The 23760-nt window shown below is 34.1% G+C and overlaps 1 protein-coding gene across 1 annotated transcript in view; it reads right to left on the bottom strand.

Annotated features, from left to right (window-relative positions):
* Positions 1-23760, bottom strand: part of LOC106665795 (E3 ubiquitin-protein ligase MIB1) — a 590106-nt gene that overhangs the window by 428559 nt on the left and 137787 nt on the right. The gene's annotated exons all lie outside the window — the stretch shown is intronic.

Consider the following 23760-nt stretch of genomic DNA (forward strand, 5'->3'; position numbering starts at 1 on the left):
ATAGATTTATGCAACCAAGTTAAAGTCATGAACAAATTTAAGGCTATTTTCATTGGTCGTGAGTTTAAAGAGTTTATATCAACTAGTCCGATTCAAAAAAGACCTCGATTAAACTCCAATAAGAAAAATAACAAACTAGCATTGAAAAAGATAATCTACCTCACGTGATTGGATATCGGTGTGCTAACACGTAAATTAGTTTATTCACTATTTATTTATCATCAGGCTAATTTTTCTGTTTGCCTTAGGTCAGACGCAATTTATTCACTGGGGCGTTAAGCGAATCGTCTCCAATCAAGCAAATGAAAATATTCCCTTAGCCGCACGTCCGAATGACGTTGATATTTACTTTATCCTTGAACACGACTAGTCCGAAACCCTTTGGTTGTTTACTTTTCCTTCAAACACGACACGGTTTCTTTTTTGTGTGTATATAAACACTGGAAATACCAGTTTGTTTTTCGCCTCGTATAGGCTGCTGGTGAACGCCTGGCGCAATTTATGGAGGACATGACCGACGAAATTCACGAATATGCGTGTCATTCGTTGTCCTTCATACAAACAGCACCGGAATAGATTCAGAACAGAATTTATACATTCACAAACCTTAAAACCATAATTACCAGAAATAGCTTGCTCACGATAGAAGTCTAAATAAAATTAATCCAGTCGACTGGATAAAGACGTACTGATTTTAATAACTTTAAAATATTTCAAATAAATAGATATAATCGTAAACCATAATATTACAAAAAACAAGAAAATGGCTTCTTGAGCATTTCAATTGTAGTTTTTATTTTTTTTATTTTTTCATTGCAGTTTTTAAAAAAATATTCGTTACTTGATTTTTTCTGAATTTTTTTTGCGAGACGTGCAGAATGGAGAACCTGTAATTTGATCACTACGAATCATCTTGGTAAGCATATCCCTGCTCCGTTAGTCTTCAGATGAGTTTCGACCATGTGGTGTACGCAGGATGATGTGCATTGGGAGTCTACAAAGCATTATTCCCCGGGTGCACCCATTTCGAATAGGGCCACGGAGGTGCATACATATAATGGTTGTATGTACAGTTCATTCGATTCCTTTTACTTGCATAAGTGGAAGGTCCTTCAGTACAAACCTCGATGGGCCCACATAGCATGAGAGAGACCACAGGAAAAGAATTACCCCGTCAAAAACACACTGAAGAAGGCAAAAGCCGATACGCGTCTGACTGGACCCCACAGAAAGGCAGTCCACGAATATCGGTAACCAACAGGTTATGAATTTTTCGATTCATTTCAATTTAATTATACAGTATTTTAACTTTTAACTAATTTTATTTTTATGACTGACACAATTAAATAGGTAGTAAGTCAGTTTTGTGTAAGGTAGTTAAATTAGATTTGGCGCGGCAATTTAATGATAATTACTTTTTCATCTTATAAAAATCCCCGTCAGTATTAATGCAAAAAAATATTTTTGGGACCAACTGTTTTTGTTATTTTTCTGACCCTTTGAGCAGGTCAGTAGATATCAACAAAATCAATATTAAATCTAAATTAATTATTTTTTTATGTAAGGTTTTAGTCGAAATGGAAAGGTTAGTATCACGAGCGGGATTCGAACCCACGACCTTCGGCTCAATACCCAGATGCTCTAACCGCTTGAACCGTGACTTCTTCAAGTGGTTAGAACAGCGGAGTATGAGCCGAAGGTTGTGGGTTCGAATCCCGCTCGTGACACTAACTTTTTCATTTCGACCAAAATCTTACATAAAAAGATTAATTAATGGAAAGAAGTAATTTGGTCAATAGACCAATAAATATAAGGAATTAAATCCAAAGTTTTTTTCTTGACCTACATAAAAATTTCAACGTACTAACGCAGTTCATCAATTCAAATGCATTAACAGTTGGATGGATATTCAATTCTAATCAAACTTCAGTACCGCAAAGTAGTATTTATATGTAGTTAAGTCCTAGTAATAATGTTGGGATAGCAATTCAGTGGTTAATTTTAGTTTAAAATAACAACACAATTAATTTTGAAACAAATAAGGTTTGGGCACGAATGGGAGGAATGAGCCGTTTTATATTCAGACCGTTGGTGTCATTAGATCTGTTCCGGGAAGCTGCAAGATCTTGGTCATTAATAGGATGGCCTCTGAAGGAGGGAACTTAGGATTCATGGTCCGTGTAATTTATGGTGATTCACCATCTAGAGAAGAGCTAGAGCAAACTAAACTTGTTTTATTTATTTATTTTTTTATATATATCTCCCGTTTTTTTCTCTATTCTCTTCTCCAACCACTTCAAGGAAGAGAATTCCAATTGCATAGCAAAGCGTCAGGACGTGCTCTATATGTGACCGAGGGCGAGAGAACAAATGAGACAGAAAATGAAAGAGCTACTCTCTTCGCACGTGATGCCGCCGAGGCGAACGTGAACGCCACGTGAGTAATGGAAGTCCGCAAAGCCCACTCCTTTCCTATTTCCTACCTTCTTCTTCTACTTCTTCTTCTCCCGCCTCAGAGCACAAACCTTTATTTTACTCTCCATTCCCAAGAACAGAATAAAAACTCTTCCTAATATTGTGTGCAATTTGTAAATGCTTTCCCTCGCCGAAAGCGTTACATTCCAGGGTGACGTTTATTGGACATGCTTTTATTTCGTTTCCCTGGCCTGGAGAGATTGGCTGCAAGAAATCTTGAACGTCTCTAAACCAATTTCGTTATCCGTTTATGATATCGAAAAAAAAGAAACCAGTCGAAATTGCCACAATGCGATCACAACAATTGTTGTTGCAAAATTCATTTATATTTATTAGTTTTTATGTGCGAAATTGCAAAAATATTTGACCATTTATATAATTTCTCTTAATCCAAACAACATAACTTCTCCAATGTATCACAGTGGGATATTTTATCAAGAAAATTAATGCCTTAACTCAAACCAATATCTTGGTATATATGTCCAACATACCGTGGACGATTTAACTAACCAACTAAGAAATAATATGTAAATAAAAATATCATTGGCATATTAATTGCGAAACTTCAACATTATTATAATAAATATACCACTCCTCTCGACCGCACATTGTATCATGCAAAACCTTTTTTTTAAATAAATTTAAGTTAAAAATTAATTAATTATAAACAATATTAAAGTGTAAGCGGAAGAGAATAAAAAGAAAAAGGGCGAAGGAGGCAAATGAAAAAGAAAACAACACGTATTGCTAGCTTAACATATTATAAACTAGACAATGAAGAAAGTTGGCCGAAACATGTTAAACTGAAGTTGCAAAAAAGCCCAATGGTATGTCCGATTGGAATGCAGGACCCCTGGATTCGAACCCGGCCCTTTACCTTAAGGTGGCCACTCACGATCACTCCAAATGGAACCGCGCCAAGCCGAACAGCTCCATTTGGAGTGCCTGAAATTTGAGGGGCATTCACGACCGCTCCACAGCCAGTCGCTCCGAACGTCAACCAGTGAATTACCTTCTCAAAATGGATGACGATCTCTTGTGCTACTCTTCTGTTTATTTACATATTAAAAGCAAACAATCGAAGAGGAAATGGTGTAAGAAGTGGCTCCTGAACAGAAGCCGTAATACCCACATCAATTTGATGAAAGAACTTTCCCTTGAACCCGCTGATTGGAGGAACTATTTAAGGATGGATGAAACATCTTATTTATTCATTATATTTAGTGTTCTATTGACCAAATTACTTCTCTCAATTATTCAATCTTTTTTGTAAGGTTTTGGTTGAAATGAAAAAGCTAGTGCCACGAGCGGGATCTGAATCCATGTAAATACGCCGCTGCTCTACCATTTGAGCTATCGTGACTTCGATCCTCTCCGACACCAAAGAATGGCAAAAAGAGAGAAAATTCTTGTTTGTAGGTTGAGGTTGTAGGTTGAGATGGGGAGTTGGTGCTCGAGTGGATCGAACTATCGAAGTCAGGATAACTCAAGTGGTTAGGGCAGCGGCGTATTTAGCCGAATGTCGTGGATTCCAATCCCCTCGTGATACTATTTTTTCTTTTCAACCAAAACCTTACAAAAAAAAAGATTAACGTCTTATTTATATTTACTCCAGCTTGTTACCGCCTTGATTAGAAAACAAAAGACAGTCATGAGAGAAATCATTACTACATGAAAGGTTGGCAACCACATTACGATTTCTCGCTACAGGTATGAACTACAAAGAACTTAAGTTCTCTACTACGATTTCTGATCATTGTTAGGGGTTATCAATTCCGTATCTCTCGTTCTTGTATTCTTTGTTTTGAAAACGTCGACCAACTGGTTGAGGATCGAATTTCTTTTATTTCTATCGTGGTAATATAATCATTGTCCACCATTTTCATAAACATGGTAAACTTTTATACAATTCAATCACCTCAGCAATAAAATCTCGATTGGATATCATTACCAATAAAGAATAAACGTTTTTGACTTTTTGAGAATGTACAATGGAGATGTTTCCTCAGTGACAGAAAGACGGAGACTGCGCCAAAAAAACGAGGGTTTTCCCATTCACGACCAGGCCAGCGCGCCAAAATCCCCACCCTCCACGCCAGGTTTTCCCATTCACGAACGCGCCATGCCGTCGTCGCGCCGTAGATATTTGGAGTGGCGCGATGGAGTTTGGACCGGTCGAATATTCGGCACAGCCGGGCACGCCAGTTCAGTTTTGCCATTGACGTGGTTTTTGGAACGGCGTCGCTCCGTTTGGACTGCTTGGAGCGATCGTGAATGGCCACCTTTACAGTGATAATCGTCGTGCCAATGCCTAAACCGTTTCGGCCACCGACGCTCCCTGGTTGAAAGGTTGAGTAAAAAGATTTTATACATTATAAAAATTGACGAAGTGAAAATCCTTTTATTGACTAGTACTTAGTTTAAAATTTATCTACGTGCTTATTTAAATGTAATACCACTTTACGTTTAAATAAGTAATACAGTGGTATTACATTTAAATAAGCAAATAGATAAATTTTAAACTAAGTACTAGTCAATAAAAGGATTTTCACTTCGTCAATTTTTCAACCTATGCATTATGTTTGTAGAAGAAATCAATGTTAAAAAGTTTTGTCTGAAAACGCTATATTGTACCATGTAAGTACGGTTAATTATTATTTGGAAAAAAAATTAATAATCTATTCTAGATAAACTAGAGAAAATGTTATCGTCCAAAATGGTGAGCATAATTTTCCAAGTCCCCACAAAGAACTAATTGAAACTTTAAAAGAGAGATTTAACAGATTTAACATTGTTTAAAAATAGAGCCCTATTGAAGAAACAACAGTTTGTGGAGTTTAACCTGCTCAAAAGTTAAATTTTATTAGATCGGAGTATCGTCGTGTTAATCTTTCACAAGTGCCTTAAAATTCAGAATAACAGCGGTATCTAATTTCAAGAATACTGCAGGCAAAGTTAGATCATTATTATCCTAACCGCCTTAACAGTAGGGAGCATATTTCATTCTAAGGGTGGCCGCCCTGGCTGTAAAAATATCGCTAACCACATTAGAGGCGTGGCGAGGGTAAAGTTGTGGGGACCGTGGCCCTTGGACCATGAAGATAAAGGCATGCTTCTTCTCCCTCCCCAAGCCACCCTCTCAGTCTCGCTCCGTACCCATCCCTCTTAATGCACCCCTTATAATTCATACGGTTAAAGTGCACCTCCTTTCTTTAACAGGGCTCCATCTCGCTCTATCTCTATTTCGCCAGCGCTAAAGGCGAACCAAGGCAAAACGTCACAACTCTCGGCTCCGCCTATGTGATTTATACCTTGGAAGGAGAACCGAGAGATGTCACATTTGTGATTCTTCACGAAACCCATAAATTTCTCCTGTTATTTTCTGACGTAAATGCTAATTAAACCTTCCTTTCACAAACAATTCGGTAGAAGTAAAAGCCGTTTTGTTTATAATAATAAAATAAGTAAAGTGTGTAAAAATTAAAAACAAAAACTAAAAACGCATTAAAAATAACAACAAATATAAGTTTTAGTCAACACAATTTTGATGGCTATTTTATACAAGTACAAAAATAATTACCTATTAGGTCATTAACAAGGTAGGTCAAACCATTTTTATATTCTGTTTCACTTTACAAAACACGTCCAGTTATAATTCCATGGGCTGTACCGGTATTCGAACACAGAAACTCTAGCGTGGCAAATACGATTCTGACGCCCTAACGATCGGGTAACACGGTCCCCAATTACAAGGTTTATTTGTACTATTAAATTTTCAAAACTCGCTAATTTAACGAACGAATTGTTAAAATTATATGTGACGTCTATATTTTTCCTATTAACTTTTGGTTCATAAATTAAATGTTTAATTTTTTACTTTATGTATGCTTTTCTATTTCCAGTATATGTGAAGGTTGGGAAAGATGAATAGGCGATTACTGTTTCTTGAGAAGAACTAATAACTTCAAATTCTTTTACAAATTGTTACGGCATAAATTGTATATATTATTTATGTACGTAAAACTATTTTAATTGTTCTAATGATGTAATAAATAGCAAAAAAGAAACGATTTGCTTTCGGTAAAGCGCCTTGTTACCTATCAAAATAATGACGATTCGCTGATATGAGCAATTATTAAGAACAGATTCCTAAAAAAAGTGACCGCTGTTACGCCAAATTTAATTATTTCTTAATTAAACGTAGGCTGCCGGCCTACGACTATATATATATATATATATATATATATGTATATATATCTGCCCTAGGGATGTAAGGGAGGGTGAATTATTAATAACAGTAGGGTTCGTGGATACTTTTGAACTTGCGGCATAACTCGGCCCTAGAAAGCCACAATCCTTTATTGCACCAAGTTTCTAAGCCTCGGCTCATCTTAATAATACGCCCACAACTTAATACTTTACCTCAATTTAGTATATTTTTCCGCGCCGTAAAATGGTTAATTCATCTTGGAATGAGAATAAAACAAAGATATTTCAAGACAATTTAGATTAATACAACCACCGATGAACAGAAAACTGAATTAACTGCTAGCTGGCAGTCGTAATTATTCAAATCGCTAAAAATTAATTGAGAAGTCAAGGTTTCGAACCAATCATATTCAAAGTTTCTATGTTACTTGACATTCAGGTTCAGTTCAATATTCGAAAAGTAATTCCAATTTAGAGTTTCTTATAACTTCAATTCAAACAAGTTCTGTCAACAGGAATAAATGAAATTAAAAAAACAATTTCATTTTACACATTTTGTACGTTATAAGAATATGGAGAGAAATGAAAAGATCTCATATACAGTTTCTTTATGTCGCCTTTCATTACACCCTGAGATCAAAATTTTTCAAATTCCGTCCATCTAAATAAAGAAAACAACTGCAGAGGAAGGAATTTCTATAATAGGAAAATTCCTAGGATTTCTTTAAACTGAGCGATTCCCTGGAGGAAACGAAGAATTCAAACTAGGAGGATTTCAGGCTAGTCGAAAAGAACGCTTAGCTTGAGAGACAAGTACAATAAGGCAGATGTTTTAGGTGAAACGACTGTTTCAAATAGATAAAATGGTACCGATATTTCCTCTTTTTTTCGGTTTTCATTCATCATCTCACAGCTTTCTTTTATACAGAACCTTTATCACATGGTATAACAGTCCGATTGGAAACTGTTTGAAAATATTTATCAAAAGGAAAGTGGTTTGAGAATTTGAAACACTGAAAGGGCGGGCACATGTCCCATCACAATTTTGTCTCAAAAAAACTAATTTAGTTACAAACAAAAACTTTTATTCTTCTGTGCCGTAAAAAATTATAGTGGCAATAAAAATTCTAAATAATGTACTATTTAATGAGTATTTATAGGATATGTATGAAACTATAAATTTATCGATTATTTTGGTTCTTCTATAGCACAAAGCAAAAGCAAATAAATCAAAACGAGAACAACAAATTTTCAAATTTAACCAAGTTCAATCAGCAATACACAAAGCGTTTGTTGGCAAGAAAAATAGAAAAAAAACTAGAGGAGGAAATAGTGGTCTTAAAAATATCAAGATGTTTGCATCGCTTTCAAAAAGAATTGGCTGCAACGAGTTTGCTGTATATATGATGAATCAGAAAGAACGGATATAAAGGGTACACTTATGTTTTCTAATGTAAAAGATTTCCCTTGTACTTTACCAACATGCATATTTAACGATGAAAAAATACATGTTCCCACAAAATTATATCTCCTAGCCCACCCCATCATGCACATTTCATACAATAATTCTCCAGGTTTATTTTTTTTCTTTAATTCTAAGAAAACTGAACTAGCAACTAAGGGTAGTATTCGCTCAAGTTCGAATAAAAAGGACATGTTCTTAAAGTGGAATCATAAAAATAAACAAAAAATGTCTGGAGCTTCTTACTATACTATGCGCTCCAAATAGTAATTATTATTATAAATAATTTGAATATAAATTATATTACAAAAATAAAATATATATTAATTCAAATACATTTGTATTTCTCAGATATATTTGTATCACTAAAGCGATGAGAACAAGTCTCACTGATAATATGGAGAAAATATTAGTAGGATCTTCCTCTGCTAAATAATAACAAGAACTGCAAAAAAAAAACTATGGTTAACATTAACAAAGAAAAAGAATTTCGAAAAATAAAATTTAAATGAAAGGACAAGAACATCGTAATGAAAAATATCTGATAGTCATGGCTCCTAATGACTACATCAACAAGATATGAATTTAGACAAACATAACCATCAGTAATAAATAGGAAAAGGAGGAAAACCTTCGACATTTTGGTTAGAGGACAGGAGTAATTGTTACAAAAACCAAGTTTTCAGAGCCCAAAGGTCTACACACAAGTAACGTAAGCCGAAATCCACTAATTGAATCTAGTTGAACACAGAATATAAAGACCAGATAACCGAGCGGCCACCGAGCATTAAATTATAATATTATCAACTTGAGAATGGTGCTGAATAAAAATGTTAGAAGCACAAAACTGAATCAGTCTTTACTAGTTCCCAGGCCACACAGAAAAACAAAGAATCGTCAGCTGGTACACTGCTAATATATCTAAACCCCTCTGTGGGTATGGATCCATACCATTGGCGAGCATCTAAGAGAAAAGACACGGTGAATGTGAGGAAACAATGGGAATCATTCGCCGGACATAAACAATGTAAAAACATCCTACATGTAAAGAAAATCACCACAAGATGCGTTCATGTAAAGAAGAAAAAACTCCGAATCCAGGCAACATTCTTAACAGGGCACAGAGGACAGAATGGAAAATTAAGGTATTGGATACGATAAGATAAGAAATATATATGACAGTAAATAACACAATTTTTGCTTGTTCCATTTTTTAAGCAGTTGCAAAATAAATAAATGAGGAAAAAAATATTGGCCTCAAGCTACATGGATTCTGGGAAAAGGCCAATGCTCAAAATAACAGACTGTTATGCCATACTTTATCGAAGGAGACATTGCAGGATGAACAACGTAACCGTAAAAGATATACAACTAAATCCGAGCCTAACTCTTCTAATAACTAAGGCTAATAACTCTTGATTTTGGACTAACTGGTGTACTAAACGTACATAACAGAGGATACTGCAGTTCTGGTATAGCCATTATTTCGAATATACATCCCCATCTGCAAAGTAATGTATTAAGTTTAAAGAACAGAATCGTTGACAAGTTCAATGTGTAAATTATCCATTTTCGCAGAAAGTAAACCAATGATTTAGTACGACTTGTTAATATACATCAATATATAGATAGAGAAATATTTTTATTTATAACAAAAAAAGAATACTACAAAAAATAAATTTATAAATATATAAAAGCATGGATTAAAACCATCTGCCGTAGGTTGTTGCTGGCAGGTGGATAAAAAAAAGCAATACGAAGTATACAATAGTAAGTAAATAAAATGAAGCAGATAAATACAAAGGTGAGACTGACTTTATAGAGCAAACCAAAGATGTAGTATGTCGAATCAGTATTTATATTTAAATTTATGGACCAATCTGAACCTCCAGGTATGGCGGGCGTATTTAATTAATTTCTACGAATCAAATACACCATTCAAACATTCAATTAGGAGATCCTTCCTTAAAATAAATTTCCCCAAATAAAACTGACGTAATCCCCCCAGTATTGTGCATTCCGCTAGAAAGTGAAAAACGGTTTCCAAGGAGCGGGAATTACAATGGGAGCAAAGCCCAGACCCCCCCCAGTCATAAATGTAAGCTAACATCAGCCAACGGAATTCTCTCAAATGGTAATCTTTAAAATTAGCTTTGTTAAAATGACATAATGGATTAATTTGTTTCCACAGGGATAGGTGGGTAGAAGATTGAATACGAAGACGCATTTGTTGATTATATTGACATATTTTTAGCAGCAGCGTATGAAGATTGTCTTTCCTCACTGAAGAATTTTTCCAAAAAGGAGAAAAGACAAAACCCTAATCTGTAAAAATATTCCGTCAATGTGAGAACCATGATAGCTTTCTCCCGATAATTGCTATAGCTCTATCCCTGGGGAGCTGTGCAACAGTAGAAGGAAAACAGCGATACATTTCAGTATTGGTACTTACGGTTTGTATATTCAGTAAAACTATAATTGAACAATATTTCTGTATTTTTCCGTTCTAGTACCAAGTTAAACACCAAGCATATTAGTTCTAAAGACCAGAGCCCATTTACAAACAGCCAATCAGTGGATATCCCATAATTATAACACGATGGTAATATTGTCGAGAGCATTTTTTTTTGTTACTTATTCAGTAAAATTATTATGATCCTAATAAATTAATAGCAAAACGTGGCAGATATTTTGTATATAGTAACATAAGGACAATTAACATTCTATCATTTACAACATAAAGTTAAGTTAGTGTTTAAAAAAAAATTACTACTGTATTCTCAAGAATTAATGATCTGTAATTTTTGTTACCGATCATTCTGTCATTCGCCCTGTTAGCCAGACTCGTTTCTGCAATTTGCCATCATCATTGTCAAATCTATCATTTCTGAGATTGTGTACATCAGTGATATATCAAAACTCGTACAACCAAAGCATAACGTACATATTATTCTTAATAAAGTTGAGCTGGACTAAAACAAAACCGGTCGAGTATTTGAACATTTTTTATAAATTGTATTCAACATGTACCTCCTTTCCACTTATTTTGCGTATACTTTTATGAAGGGAAATGCACACCGGAGGATATTTATTGATAATGATATATGTTTATGAATATGAGAAAAAGTAATCCTACCATTATTTCTGTAATCGGGCACTATCAACTTGGGTTACCTACAGACAATATGTTGGAGGATGTGTTTGTCTCTGTATGTGATGTGGTGTGGTGGGTGTGGTGTGGTGTGGTGTGGTGTGGTGTGGTGTGGTGTGGTGTGCGTGCGCGTGCGAGTGTGCGTGTGCGTGTGCGTGCGTGCGTGTGTGTGTGTGTGTGTGTGTGTGTGTGTGTGTGTGTGTGTGTGTGTGTGTGTGTGTGTGTGTGTGTTAGACTCTAACTACTGTCGACAACTCTCCTGAATATAGCCCGGACCCATTGGATTTGAAGAGACTTTTTATGTTTTTCTGAGTAAAAAGGTTTTCTTATGTGTGGAGGGTGTACCCTAAAAAGTTTTTTTTTCTTTTTTTTTATAATTCATGCCGGTTAAGCGGGCACGGTGCTGAAAACCTGCCGTAGGCAGTTTGCGGCTTCAGCCTTCCACCCCACTAATGTCCCACTAACGAGATGGCCCCAGGCCGCACCTTAGTCTCTATTACAGCTAATTCTCTTCCACGACCTGATTAAGTTAATGTGTTAACTTGGGACACTTGCCTAATGAGTCTGTGCACAAACCGTCTCTTTATTATTATTGCTCTCTATTCTACGGATTAACTCCAAAGGAGCCGTCTTGCGCAAGCATAGCCTCGCTAATACCCTTTCATTCCTCTTGTATATTCAATTTCTTTTACACCTCAGGCGTTTTAACCCAACTCGCACCCTTTTAATGCCGTTACACGGTTAAAGAGAGCGAGCAAATTGCACTGAAGCCGAGTGAAAAGTCTTCATAACGTTTTCCTCGAATGGATAAATTCTCCTTTGTCACCCAAATTAAAATTAAAACACGTGTTGCTTTTCTATTAGCTAGCCTGAGTAATAACCTTCATATAGTCAATTTCTGAACATTTGCAACAACATTAAAGAAACTAATCATAAATAAATTAATCATCGGATGAACATCAAATCGAACCTAATAAATAGCAGGTGGACCGGAACTTTTATTAATTTATTTTAATATATAATTAGAACAATTATGACGTAATAATCAAGCGACGAAACAAAACGGTTAAAACGCATTTTTAGAGAACAACGCAATTGATATTCGATTTTCCCACCTTCAACAACCACTGAATATAATTTTTGGGTGAAAAAAAATTTCGCCCCCGAATTTTGGTGTAAACGTGTGTTAAATTTGAAACAACAGCCCGGTCAACCAGGAATTTTACAAGGGTTCAGAACCTTATAAATTATATGTAATTTCATAAACTCTGCCTGCGTAAATAAACTAGAACCTAAAATATAAACTATAAACGTTTAAAATATGTATATAGAAACGTTTGAAGAGTTTTTTTTATATCATCTTATCAACTCTAAAATCTCAACATTGTTGACATAGCCTAAAAGAACAAACAAATAAACAAATTTTTTCGCCTTACGTAACGCGAAGCGTCTTTTGTTTTTGGCTATCCTTTCCATATATGTAGCCTTATTGAACGCAATATTGCATATTTTTTGCCTGTTCTACGGAACAATACAAAAATGTCCTAGGGATAAGTCGTAAAAAACGCTGGGACAAGTGTCTTATAACTTTCGACTCAGTATCACAAAACAAATTCGTTAGCATTTAATCATTAACAAATAAAACAGTGGGAGTAGGAATTATATCTAACCTGCAAAATAAATAGCTGCCGTGTATTTAACCAAAGAATCTCTCCACCGAGTGTAACGCTCCAATTAGCATAAAATCCAACGTCAATCAGCCAGCGAAAATGTATTTACGTTAGTTAAAAATGTATTACCCTTTGTCATTACATTCAATCATACCCAGAGTAAATTTATTGGCAATCTCCGCACACAAAACCCTCAAATATATTAATGAATTGTTATACGGTTACACTACAATAACACAATGTAGAATTCTGGCTAGTTGCAAAGAATATATAAAACACCGTGGACACAGTTAGAACAACATCGTTAGAAACTTTGGAAAGATTCAATCGTTATCGTCTGAAGACTGCGGTCCTGTTTACAGAGAAACTGGCAACTCTGTGCGACCTGATCCACAATTTCCGTCGCCATGACCTTTCCCTAATGAAACTCCTTCGGGAAACAACGCCTGGGTCGAATGGAAGGAAGGCTGGGATCAACTTGTTTGCCTGTATGATTATTGTGTTTGTTCAGGCCTTATCAGCCACCATTGACCCTTCAACCTTCACTTCACCCCATCCGTTTTCCTCATGAGAATTTGTCGTATATCTATAGATCCAATTTCGCCCAACTGGAACAAAGGAGTTTTTGTATGTACATTTCCCACTGGCCCATTGTCACACTTATGTCAAAATGATGAGTTGTAAAACCTCTCTTTTTTTCAGTTAGTTGAATGAACTGAAGGGACTTTCAGATTAAATTAATTAAATAATTGATATTTAACTACTTTTTAAAAATAAATTGTATGAATAATATAATACAAGTAGGAAGAAATCTTCCATCTAAATTGCTATCCTAATGAAAATATAATACATACGTTTTCCACTGACGTAAAATAAATATTTTAAGTTATTTTATTGTGAAATGTTATTTACAGTTGTAACCTCTCAATTTAATTGAACATTTTACAAACGGAAAATTAAAAAATCTAGTAATATTCGTTTTTTAATTAGAACGTGTAGCTCGTCTAGCTCAATTTTCAGAAGATGTATGCAATAATTACAAAACTGTTAACAGTAAAATGTATGTTTTGGACAGAAGTATAAGGCATTTTTAACTTGTTGCATTTATTTCATAATAAAGATGTAGTTCAATAAAATTATTACTAGTACGTGCTAAGAATTTTTTCTGTAGAATCATTAAACCATCTATATAACCTAATCGCAAACAATTCAAAAAATTGTAATACTTGAAATTTAAATTTGTTAAAGAAAAAATTCAATTTTATTATTACAACCTCTATCTTATCAGTTATTCTCATCTGGGCTCCATTTTATATTGCGAAAAGAGCCGTGCCACCAGATCTGCTGGAAAGTGAATGGAACAATTCCACTTGATGAGTTCAAATTGTCGGCTTGATAATAAAGTCAGATAAGAGAACTTTACACACCATAAAACGAATTGTCGCTGAGACTTATACTAATATTCGGGAAATGTGGGAAGTAAAGTCTCACCTCCAAGTTAAGTGGAACGACTACCAAAATAAAACATTCATAAGTTACATTGTTACTTAAGATCAGCCAGACCATTAATTCTAAACAGGAAAAAACAAGAAACGACTTTACCGTCGGCCTAAAGTCAACTACATTTGAAACTATACAGTTTTTAACTATTTTTAACAACAAATGTACAGAAAGAGATATGAGCCATGTAAATTTACATGTTTAACTGAAATCCCACAAGTCTTGAACTTTAATGTAAACGCTATTTTGGTTATAAGAAATATTTGGGAGACTGGAATAATAAGGAACTTTGAACTGCTTACTTAATTATGAGATATAACATTATGGTTTATCACAATCCATAAAAGGTCAATTATAGGTCACTTGTAATAAGTTATGAATGGATTATCCTAATTTCAATCAACCTTGACTAGAAGAACGATGAGATAGGATAATCGCCTATAAGAAAACTCCGCTCTGCTCTACCGTAAGAGTTAAAAAATCAAAGGAACTATACGAAAAGGAAGATAACGTACCATCTTACAGCTGTTCAACGCGATTAGATCATAATTGATGAGGGAGAAAAGACAATCAAATAAGAGTTTAAGGCGGCTGAGATCACCCCAAGGAACATAGCAATACTATGGATAACCCCGGTAAGTTTTAACGGTGTTGCCAAGAGCAGCCCCCCCCCCCCATTTCACAATCTAACCTTACGAACTCTGCTTGTGTTTAATACTGAACGAATTCTGCTTATACAAAATATGACTTTTGTTCGCGGGTGAAGAGCGTAAACTAATCCTACAATGGGTGTAAACTGAGTACAATGGATTTTTCAAAACATATCGATCCATACGAGATGAGGGTGTCAGTCCATTTTTCATACAGAGTGTGAAATACGGATGAACAGTATATTTGATCCACCTAACGTTCAATCTCATATCTTGCAATGTGCAGACCAGGAGTTGGTGAATGGTGAAATGAGGAATATAGATTTATTCAGGTTTGTAGTCGAGGTCGATATTCAGAGATATATGTACGATCGACTAGGTACTTAGGTTGGTCGGAATATGTAATAAAGAATAATAAAGAAGATACTAAGAACCAAAAGTGAGCAAAAGTAATAGGACAAAGTCAATGAAACATGTAGATTAATTTCGCACTAACAAACGGTTCCAATTAAGCTCAATACTAACAAAACGAACGGTATATTTCCGGTTTGTTGTTTGTTTGAGTTCGGAAATTGACCATCATGGTGAATATAACGGGCATTATGACTAATCTAAAAATAATTTCACAACAAATCTAGCCCATACAACAAAACATTAAAAAAAAAATTGTAAAACGCATCATTCAAATGCCCGTCATACTTATATTTTATCAATTCTTTTAAAACCACAGGCAAAAAAACTGTAGCATTACAATAGCATGATCGGACATGAGAAAACTGGGGGTTCAGCAGATCTCAAGAAGGAATTTCACACTTTGACTACACATCTTAATATGCAAAATCAAATAAAAATAAATGCAATAAATTGAGTGAAAGCGTAACAACAAAAATAACTAAATTTTCTGATTTTACATAATAATATAGGCTTGTCCCCAATTGCCCCGTGGAATATCGAATACTCAGGGGTAGCGCGAATGTTATTTATTAGCGTGAATGAAAATGCATATCCTTAATTACTCCGAGGAATATAAAGTACTCAAGAATAATATGAATGTTAAAGGGCCCAACATGTTTTTACACTGTTTCTATGTTTTTCAATATTTGCGCTTGTTATTTGTGTTGGTTTATCTACAACTGAGGAAGCCCTGATGTATAGAAAGGTTAGAACTGATAACAAAAGCGAGAAAGAAAATGGTTTAAAACGCGAGAAAGACTCGAAAAGAAATGCAAAGCTAACGACGAGAGGGCTGGTGATGATAAATATCATTTGCCCCATTCAAAGAAAACTTCTAAAACTTAAAAAAAATATTTTTTTAAATAGTTTACAACATAGAGTAAGGGCTATACAATCACAAAAAATAATGTAATGGATAAATGGTTCTGCGCCACGCACCTTATCGACCTTACTTTTATCTCTCACCTGTATACATTTATTTATTTAAATAAGTGGCTCTACATAAAAGTAAAAAACTACTGATCCTTTGAACAGAAGCGTTCATTGATCAGATTAAATTTTACGATTAGATTTTTTCAATTCAAAAACGTCAATTAAATTAAAGTCTTTTAATTTGAAAAGAAGCATCATTCGAGTTCCCTAGCAGTTTCGTCAACATTAATTTTGGAAATCATTACTAGGAAAAGAATCATTCGTTGGCAATGATAAACGTAACTTAAGTTCTTAATTGTGGTGAATGCATCCAAAATCACCAAAGCCAGGAAAAACATAAGCATCTGGGGTACCAGAGTACTAAAGAATTTTGGGTAATGAACTAGCTCACAAATCGGCCAGAGAGGGCAAGATCATATATAGGCCAAGAACCGGTAATTGGGACAACAAAATCAAACATAGACTCCACCATCTTAGAATGGTCCACAAAAAACATAGCTCACAATTCGGCCAAAGAAGGATTGGTAAGATCATATATAGGCCAAGAACCTGTAATTGGGACAACAAAATCAAACATAGACTCAACCATCTTAGAATGGTCCACAAAAAACAAAGGGAGAAAGTGTACGAACTCCGGGCTCAGTAAACCATGAATAAAAACCGTCACAACTGTAACACACATTGCTACAGTTATACAGGGCAAATCTTAAGGGTGTAAGAGGGATATATACCGGTCACTGGCATCTGAAGAAACACCTGCACAACAAGGGGGTACTCACTGATGACCCCATTGTAGGTTAAGCAATGAGAAGGGAAAACTGCATCCGTGTCATCTTCGAAAGAGAAGCCTCAGACCTCAATTGAGGCTAAACCTAGGAACCAAGAAGACCAAGGAAAATGACAGTAAGTGACCTACTACTTATTAAAATAAGGATCGAGTCAATTAAAAACTACTAAGGAACTGAAAAAAAGTACAAGCCAGAAGGATACAGTGTTTAGAATATACAAAATCCCTCCTCCACTTGATTTCTAGTATTTCCCTATTATCAACATCATTATTGCCATTTTCTTTGTCAGTGAAAACTGAAAAGATCGTTTAGAAGTCATATTTTCTGAATAATAATAATTATGATTATTATTTTTATTATTATTATTATTAAAACTTTATTAAAACAAAATTGAAACTTTTTTCGTTGAATTAAAGAACAAAAGCATTATGGATATGGATGGTCCGATCCGTCCGCCAGAAAATTTTAATGGTTATGATTCATGTTGAATTCATTTGTATAGATTTTTTTTCTTACTAATTTCGAAGTTAGAAAGAATTATTTCAGGTTTATTGAGTTAGAGAAAAATTATATCTAAAAAGTTAAACGAATTTTAGTAGACCAACGACTCAGCAATGATTTAATTAACCAATTATATTGATGACAAAAATGAGACAAACAACTTTTCTGGAGATATCTAGCTATAGTCGAGCTATCGACCCTACAGTCTTCTAAAAACCCAAATAACTATTTTTTGATTTGATAGCCTCGTATTTTCTACTCTTACAAATTTATGAAAGGATTCAATTCATATTTTACTATTTTACATTAAAAAAGCAGTTTTATGTAACAACATATAGATTTTTAAACCTACTCAACAATATTTTATTTTGAACTATTTTTCACTCCGATTTCAAAAAATTGTCAAAAAATCTTCACATGTAAAAAAATTAACAACGTTATTCCATTGTTTAACAGGAGTGATAGGTAGTTCACCAGTCTGTGAGCAATATATTTTTAACATTGCTTACCCCTTTTAAGAAAGGAAATTGTTAATTTATATCTAATTTAAAACCTCTTTAAAAATAGAGTTGGGTGGTTTTAGTTTGTGTGCTTAGCCCTCGTCACCTGCCTAATAATTAAACATTGTCATTTTGTTTTATAGAATAAATTTGAAAAGAAAACTCCATTTTAATTTTTTTATAATAGAGTTCATTCGACGGTAGGTCGGAATCCTGGTCAATTAATCAGCGTTTTTCTTATACCACTCTACAGAAGGTCGGAATTAAGCCCCTGGGCGCAAGTAATAGGGGGAAAGCACGTTTCCAGAACTTGCCCAATACGTCTTCCCTTGACTCCAGAGACAAAAACACTTAACGTACTAGTGGAATGGGAACTAGAGGAGGAGCCCACTGATTTCTGAAGCGGTTCTCACCTTCTCCACTGACTTTAGGCCATTTCTCACAACAATGAAGAAAGACGGTCACGATAAGCCGGGGCCCCTTCATAGGCCAACAAACCCTTTATTCCATGAAGGCCATGGATGTTATCACACCATGGATGTTTTTTAACGTAAGGAAAACTCCAGTAACTTATTAATTACAAATTAAAATGTAACAAAAAAACTTTTATACAATAGCGTCCAATCTTTGTTTTCTATAAACTATAACACAGCAATCAATTTTCGTTCGAAATGTCTAACACTGCTTTTGGCGTTCTTAAACTAAGATAACTAACTTACTTATATAATCAAAAACCGAAAAACTCCCCAACGATAACGAATGTTTCCTTTCATTATTAAACATTACTGAATCTCTACACCCTAATCTATATTTTTTATTTTACATTGAATGAGTAGAACAAACCAAAAACAAAGTTCGAAAAACGGCAACATCCCCCCCGGAAAAACAAATTGTAGACATATTTATAATTCCAAGTCAAATTATCAGAATCAAGCTCAAAACATTAATTACAATAAGCTATAAAAAAAATTACTTAGTTAGGGATTTCGATTGTGTATGTAAAAATTCTTAAGAGTTACCCATTCCTGTTTTTCTTGTAATGTCATTTTCTTGAAATGTAAAAAATCGCAAAGTTGGAATTTTGTTTTTATTCTACCCCTTGACCATAATACTGATCATAAATCAAATTAAACTTCTCGTCAATAACTTCTTCCTAATTGATCATAAGTCTTAATATTTATACTATTTGGTTCAAATAACATGAAGTTTATATTTTCATCCCTGTCAAAAGTTTTTTAAACATACAAAAAAAATTTAAAGTAACTGTGATTTACCACCCACTTTTTCTACCTTGGATTTAACATAATATTATATTATATTGAAATAATAATTTCAGCTTGTAATTTGTGTTCTAGGCTGATGCCAGAGCGTGTAATTAGGTAGTAACAAGCTAACTTGTTTACACGATCTCGATTTAAAACATACAAATAGCGAACAAAGGACAACAATCTATTAATTTACTACAATTGTTAACTATAGATTAAAAAAGGTTTTTTAAATATATTGCTTATTAATAGAAAATTTGCACACTTTCCTTCTTAATTTTTTTTAAATTCTACCTCCTTTAATAATTAAGAAACTTAAAACTGATGAAATCAGTTGGTATGAGGCGAAAACTGAAAGTATATCCTTAATAAAATTAAATTACCTTTACTCCCTTAAGGTCCAAAACATTTACGCATTCTCGAGAGAAAAATTAATAAATTAATTAGCAACTTAAAAGTCAGCCTCAAGAGAAAAATGATGACAAGATGAAAATATAAATTAATAAAAAAATATAATGTGACCTTCGTTTTAACAAACATTACTATACAATACGAGAAGGATGCATTTGTTGTGCAGTTGAGTTTATACCCAGGATAAATGGTTAATGTAGAGATAATTATACTTTCAAAATTCAATTTCATTAGTCTTCCGTTCCGGCCGCTAAGATATTTACTGACTTTTTTTAACTTCCCACTAGAATAAAAGTATGATAATGGTAAATATTCTTCGAAAAATTAAGTAAACAAACCAAATTATATATTTATTGATAATGGCTACCATTAATTAACGCAATATTATGCATAACGGTAAAAAGTAGGATCAGAAACGACCAGACAACGAAAAATCCTAGCTGACAACATGCAAATGAAGATTGTTAGCAAAATATAAATGCTATTCTTAAAACAATCAAAAAGTTTTAACTATAAATAGAATGGAACAAATTCTGGGTTAAACATTTAACTTCCAATAAAGGGGGAGGTAAAACAGAACCAAGGCTGACAGGCGGATAATCAGCGATAATAACATGATCCGGAGATCAGAAATTACGTGCTGACAGCACGCCAACAACGCCTGATTAAAATTTATTGTCCTGAGCGCGTCCGAGCAGAATTTTCCTTGCCTTTAACGGGAAAATGCCTAGCTTGCAGTTGTTACACACTTCTTTTGATTCTTGGTGGGTTGTCTTCCTGGAGAAGATAAAGAGTTAGAGGAAAACATGAATTGTCTATACCTGCGGGAACTGGCATTATTTGTGATATACTGTTTGCTGGTAACAAGTCGGTCGGAGCCTATTGGCTCTTCGCCTGCGATGCCCCTTTCCTAGCAATACATCATTTTTGTTTTCGCCAACAAAACCCGTTTTTTACAAACTTCCAACGTTAAGATTAAAAAATAACTAACTACATTTTTTAAACGGCTTTAAAATTATTTATATGTTTTGCTAAGCAATAGATAACAATTTTGACTACATAGAAACTTAGGTTTTTACCATTTTTACTCTTTAGCCTGTCCTATAAAGCCTAAGCATGTATAGAGGAGTGTATTCTTAAAATTTTAAATAGAAATTTATTTTTAACCCTTAAAGTAGTTAAATAATTAAGAGAACTTTCCAAACCGTTGCACTTTGCAATCGATGGTATACTAATTTGGTCTAGTAATTTAAAAGTGTAACAAATTTACCTACATTAATCAATACGTATTTTAGTTAGCCTATAGCAGAGCCACCGTTTTTTATTTTATTATTTCTATTCGTTTTATTATGCTATTATTTAAATTCTCACTCCAGTTCTACCAACGAAGCCGACAATAGCGGAGTAAATGCACCTTGACTCCGATTTTATTATTTCCTCGTAGCACCTACTGTGACTCACCACCTTATTTAATATTTCTTCTCGAGCTCGATTATATATTTTACATTCCAATATGATATGTTCCAGTGTTTCCACTGCTCCGCATGCATATAACTCGTCCATGGACAGTATCTTTTTTAAATATTTTTTACATATGCCATGATTTGATCGAAGTCTGGAAATGATTTTACTGGTTTTCTTCTTTGCATACTGAACTGAAAACCTGGGAACCAACGACACCTTAGGAAATAGGTTCTTGTAACATAGTCAACCAAAGTAGTTATTTAAATTAAGTGTGGCTAAGACGAAAAATTAGTGTGACGAGACGACCTTTGCCTCAATAGTCACACTTTAAATAAAAATTACAAATCAATTTAAATGTTTATCTAAATTGCTAACACCTACCAGATATGAATTATGTGCGGATACAAAACTAAAATTTAATTATACGGTAAAAGGTATTTATACAGTAAAGTGTAGATGCACACGAGCCATACTTCCTTTTCATTCTTATTACGTGGGGGAAACGAGGAATTTTAACAATTCCTGTTCAAAAACACATATTGTAAAATGATTCCATTTTTGCCGTGAATCGTTTCGTTGGCTCTACTCAAAGAAAAAAAATCCCAAACTTCGAGTTTCGATCTTAGCAACGTTCTTGTGTAAATTAAAACCATTCTGACAGATCGGTCGTGCTGGTTTAGCATGTCGAAGCGCCGTAATGGCGATTACTCCAACATTGTCAACTATAATCATTAATACTTATTCTCATTTAGTCTTAGATTAGTTTATGGATTTTATAGTCAACACATTACCAAAAGAACCAAATCACCAGCTGGAAGGAGGAAGGAACGACTTGTCGACCTTGTTGTATTCAGCGTTCTAGCGTTCTCGCCTTTAACTAGCAGAAAAATATTTTCCGAGAGTCGTGACATCTGGAAATTTTATCCAGGGAAAATAGCAATTCCTTTCATTAGTTCAAATACTACTAGGGGCTACTCTTCTATTGAGAGGTGAAGCTTGCAAAAAGTAAAACAGTATTTGTTTTACTACGATAATATTCACGAAAAGTAGGAAGTACTGTCGCGTCTGCAAGTCCAGTAGGACGAAAGCCAGAATAAAAATTCACACGTTATACCGTTGCGTAAGATTCAGCCGACCATTAAAAAAAAATTATAAAAACCTAGAATAATACCATTGCGGTCGTACTTTTCAATAATTTCTCCATTTTATTTTAACTCCAAACTAACAACGTCGTTAAAAACTAAACTTAACAAACCTATTTTCTAGTACTTTGTGATTAGATACAAATGGATTAGCTTTTTTATCGTTTCAACAAATGTTACAATCCGTCTAAATGGATCACTTCACGATAGATATTCTCAATTATGAAATGTATACGTGGAATAGGTATTTTCACTTTTTCTTCTGGATGTTTTGTTATATCGGATTGAAATTGGGGTTTACAAGTCAAGAAAACTTATTTGGGTGATGTAATGTAAAAGTAAGATTTCCTTTTACAAGATTTTTTTAAACTTGTAGCAGGTATTAATGCAATAAAAATAATTTCGAAAAAAATAGTTTAAGTTAATTATAAAATACGTACAAACGAATGAAGCCCATTTTATCCGTACAAAATTGGGTTTTTTAATTAATATGAATATGGATCAAAAATCTAAAAAGACAAAGTCATAATGGTGTTTTTTTAAGGATTTTATTACAAAAGTAACCGTATTCTAATATAGGTTTATTTTCTTTCGTCTGTCATCAATATCAATCAGTATAATTTAGGCGTCGTATATCGATTGGGGCCACAATGCCGAGCCATCTACAGGAAGGGAACGACGATTCACTTGATGAGTGCAAGTTGAGGACTTGATAATGAAGTCGGCTGAGAGTTAAGTGGGAGAGGATGCGAAGAAATTAATGTTCCGGAAGTAGAGAGATTGGATTAGTCTTGCGAGTAAAGATGAATTAATATAGATGATGCCCAGAAAATTCATACGAGAAGGATTTTCTTAGCACAAAACACAACACTAATTATTCCTAGGTTGAGGAAAAATTGTAAATTATGAAAACGTCACAAATTATGTTAATAAACAGTTGTGCTAAAATAGTTATTCATGCTGTAATTACTTTCAGCCCACTGTGTTCTAGAATTTATTCGATTTTGTATTACAATGATGGTTGAATACCCTTGCTAAATAAGATAAGCAGAGAAATATTAATTTATATCAATGCATTTAACTATAAGAACTGTATGACCTACTAAATATTGATAGTGTATTCCTTTAAGATTGCCCAAAAAGTGGACTTTCCTAAAATAAATATATTTTATTCAATAAGTTGATA

This window comes from Cimex lectularius, unplaced genomic scaffold, assembly GCF_000648675.2.
Source record: "Cimex lectularius strain Harlan isolate CLEC.00 unplaced genomic scaffold, Clec_2.1 scaffold54, whole genome shotgun sequence".
In the NCBI taxonomy this organism is placed as follows: Eukaryota; Metazoa; Arthropoda; class Insecta; order Hemiptera; family Cimicidae; genus Cimex; species Cimex lectularius.